This window comes from Salvelinus fontinalis, chromosome 2 (genome assembly GCF_029448725.1).
Source record: "Salvelinus fontinalis isolate EN_2023a chromosome 2, ASM2944872v1, whole genome shotgun sequence".
Taxonomy (NCBI): domain Eukaryota; kingdom Metazoa; phylum Chordata; class Actinopteri; order Salmoniformes; family Salmonidae; genus Salvelinus; species Salvelinus fontinalis.
In genome coordinates this window covers 93,229,074-93,233,019 of record NC_074666.1, presented here as the reverse complement: position 1 = coordinate 93,233,019, position 3,946 = coordinate 93,229,074, and the positions used below count along the sequence as shown (strand labels likewise).

Below are 3,946 nucleotides of genomic sequence, written 5' to 3'. Positions count from 1 at the left end.
CCTGTAGGTTCTGTGGTTGATCTCTCACCCTAACCCTACTCTCTCTCCCCTCCTGTAGGTTCTGTGGTTGATCTCTCCCCCTAACCCTACTCTCTCTCCCCTCCTGTAGGTTCTGTGGTTGATCTCTCACCCTCACCCTACTCTCTCTCCCCTCCTGTTGGTTCTGTGGTTGATCTCTCACCCTAACCCTACTCTCTCTCCCCTCCTGTAGGTTCTGTGGTTGATCTCTCACCCTCACCCTACTCTCTCTCCCCTCCTGTAGGTTCTGTGGTTGATCTCTCACCCTAACCCTACTCTCTCTCTCCCCTGCTGAAGGTTCTGTGGTCTGATCCAGTTCCAGGGAGAGGTCCGTAAGAAGGTTCTGTTCCAGCTGCTGCTGCTCCTCTGTCACCCCTTCCCTGTGGTGAGTTAGCTCTCTCTCTCTCTCTCTCTCTCTCTTTCTCTTTCTCTTTCTCTTTCTCTTTCTCTTTCTCTTTCTCTCTCTCTCTCTCTCTCTCTCTCTTTCTTTCTTTCTTTCTTTCTTTCTTTCTTTGCCTCTCTCTCTCTCAATTTCAATTTAAGGGGTTTTATTGGCATGGGAAACATGTTAACATTGCCAAAGCAAGTTAAATAAATCATAGACAAAAGTGAAATAAACAATAAAAAATTAACAGTAAACATTACTCTCACAGAAGTTCCAAAGGAATAAAGACATTACAAACGTCTTCATACAGTGTTGTAATGATGTGCAAATAGTTCAAGTACAAAAACTGGTTGACCTTTTCTTGTGGCAACAGGTCACACATCTTGCTGCTGTGATGACACACTGTGGTATTTCACCCAAAAGATCACTTCCTTTTAGGTGGTTGTAGAATTTAGCGGGTATCGGCCTGCATGCATTATGTGGTGTTTTACGTTGTACACTGAGGATATTTTTGCAAAATTTTGCATGTAGAGTCTCAATTTAGTGTTTGTCCCATTTTGTGAATTCTTGGTTGGGGAGCGGATCCCAGACCTCACAACCATAAAGGGCAATGGGTTCTATAACTGATTCAAGTGTTTTTAACCAGATCCTAATTGGGATGTCGAATTTTATGTTCGATTGCAGGGTTTTAAGGACAGACCTGGGAACAGGTCTTTGAGTGCAAGGTTTAAGGATGGCGTAGAAGGCCCTTCTTGCCTTGTCTCTCAGCTCGTTCACAGCTTTGTGGAAGTTACCTGTGGCGCTGATGTTTAGGCCGAGGTATGTATAGTTTTCTGTGTGCTCTAGGGCAACGGTGTCTAGATGGAATTTGTATTTGTGGTCCTGGCGACTGGACCTTTTTTGGAACACCATTATTTTGGTCTAACTGAGATTTACTGTCAGGGCCCAGGTCTGACAGAATCTGTGCAGAAGATCTAGGTGCTGCTGTACGCCCTCCTTGGGTCCTTGGTTGGTGACAGAAGCACCAGAGTGGACTGATCAGGAAGACCACAGTCAGCCAGGTGTAACCTGCTCTCTTCTCCTCTCTGTCTCTGTCTCTCTCGCTCTCTCCCTCTCTCTCTCTGTCTCTCTCTCTCTCTCTCTCTCTACAGATCAGGAAGACCACAGCCAGCCAGGTGTACGAGATGCTGCTGACCTACGATGATGTCATCGACCCTGACGTGATGGATGATGTCATGACGTCGCTGAGTGACACCAACTGGTCAGTGGAATCAGAGACAGGAACTCAATTAGTGCTCAATTAGTGCATTAAGTTAACAATGGTGTAAGCCCCCCTCAATCCTATGCTTTTAAATCCCGGGGAGGGACTGTACAAATGCACACTTCAGGAAAAGTGTGGAGAATTGGGATCCAGCCCTTGGAACAGGTCTTTGAGTGCAGGGTTTTAAGGACAGACCTTGGAACAGGACTTTGAGTGCAGGGTTTTAAGGACAGACCTTGGAACAGGACTTTGAGTGAAGGGTTTTAAGGACAGACCTTGGAACAGGACTTTGAGTGCAGGGTTTTAAGGACAGACCTGGGAACAGGTCTTTGAGTGCAGGGTTTTAAGGACAGACCTTGGAACAGGTCTTTGAGTGCAGGGTTTAAAGGTCATGAACGAGAAAAGGAAGACCCCTTATTTCCTGGAAAGGGTTTTAACAAGAAATGAGCAGTGGACAGACAGACTATGTTATCTCCTGCTGGGACTGCTGCTCATTTATTAAACAGAATGAGGCTTTTCCCTTTTCTACTAACTGCTCATTGGTCACACTGTGTTTTCTAGAGGAGTCATTGCACTGTAGGGTCAGTCTTATTGTAGGGTCAGTCTTATTGTAGGGTTAGTCTTATTGTAGGGTTAGTCTTACTGTAGGGTCAGTCATACTGTAGGGTCAGTCTTATTGTAGGGTTAGTCTACTGTAGGGTTAGTCTTACTGTAGGGTCAGTCTACTGTAGGGTTAGTCTTACTGTAGGGTCAGTCTACTGTAGGGTTAGTCTTACTGTAGGGTTAGTCTTACTGTAGGGTTAGTCTTACTGTAGGGTTAGTCTTACTGTAGGGTCAGTCATACTGTAGGGTCAGTCTTACTGTAGGGTTAGTCTTACTGTAGGGTCAGTCTTACTGTAGGGTCAGTCTACTGTACGGTTAGTCTACTGTAGGGTTAGTCCTACTGTAGGGTTAGTCCTACTGTAGGGTCAGTCCTACTGTAGGGTCAGTCCTACTGTAGGGTCAGTCCTACTGTAGGGTCAGTCCTACTGTAGGGTTAGTCTTACTGTAGGGTCAGTCTTACTGTAGGGTCAGTCATACTGTAGGGTCAGTCCTACTGTAGGGTCAGTCTTACTGTAGGGTCAGTCTACTGTAGGGTTAGTCTTACTGTAGGGTTAGTCTTACTGTAGGGTTAGTCTTACTGTAGGGTTAGTCTTACTGTAGGGTCAGTCTTACTGTAGGGTCAGTCATACTGTAGGGTCAGTCATACTGTAGGGTCAGTCCTACTGTAGGGTCAGTCTACTGTAGGGTCAGTCCTACTGTAGGGTCAGTCTTACTGTAGGGTCAGTCCTACTGTAGGGTCAGTCTTACTGTAGGGTCAGTCCTACTGTAGGGTCAGTCCTACTGTAGGGTCAGTCTTACTGTAGGGTCAGTCCTACTGTAGGGTCAGTCCTACTGTAGGGTCAGTCTTATTGGGTGTTAGTCTGTCGTCTTCACCTTGTCTTCACATTACGTTGTCCTCTCTGTATCCTCTGGTTTTAGGGAGGAGGACGTCGCCACGGTGAGGACCCACAGAAACCAGCTCTGTGATTGGCTAGGAGTACAGAAGCCCCAGCTCGTTGCCAGGGTAACCATTTTGAGAACTGCTAATCAAAAATATTGGTGTGTTTTTTGCGTGTGTGGACGAATGAATTAATAAATGATTGAATACTTTATTAGTCTAAAGGAAATAGATGTCTGGTCCTTATGCAGGAAGTCAGGTGCTGCTGCAGGTTGCAGAACAGCAGTCCGCTCATATCAGGTGCTGCTGCAGGTTGCAGAACAGCAGTCCGTTCATATCAGGTGCTGCTGCAGGTTGCAGAACAGCAGTCCGTTCATATCAGGTGCTGCTGCAGGTTGCAGAACAGCAGCCCGTTCATATCAGGTGCTGCTGCAGGTTGCAGAACAGCAGTCCGTTCATATCAGGTGCTGCTGCAGGTTGCAGAACAGCAGTCCGTTCATATCAGGTGCTGCTGCAGGTTGCAGAACAGCAGTCCGTTCATATCAGGTGCTGCTGCAGGTTGCAGAACAGCAGTCCGTTCATATCAGGTGCTGCTGCAGGTTGCAGAACAGCAGTCCGTTCATATCAGGTGCTGCTGCAGGTTGCAGAACAGCAGTCCGTTCGTATCAGGGTTGTAATATAAAGAGTCTGTCTGTTAGTGAGGTCGACTGGTCCTTATTAGACCCAGATGCCTTTCCTCTGCCTGACAAACCTTGATTCACTTTACTATGGAATTAGTCGAGAACGAGGTCCGCACCGATAA

General features: G+C 46.7%; 1 long non-coding RNA gene across 1 annotated transcript in view; it reads left to right on the top strand.

Annotated features, from left to right (window-relative positions):
- Positions 1 to 14: 14 nt before the first annotated feature.
- LOC129832029 (uncharacterized) overlaps positions 15 to 3,946 on the top strand; it is a 4,758-nt gene continuing 826 nt past the window's right edge. The window contains exons 1-3 of the long non-coding RNA XR_008755855.1: positions 15 to 403; positions 1,555 to 1,664; positions 3,186 to 3,270. This is a non-coding gene — a long non-coding RNA (uncharacterized LOC129832029). The remainder of the gene's footprint in view (positions 404 to 1,554; positions 1,665 to 3,185; positions 3,271 to 3,946) is intronic.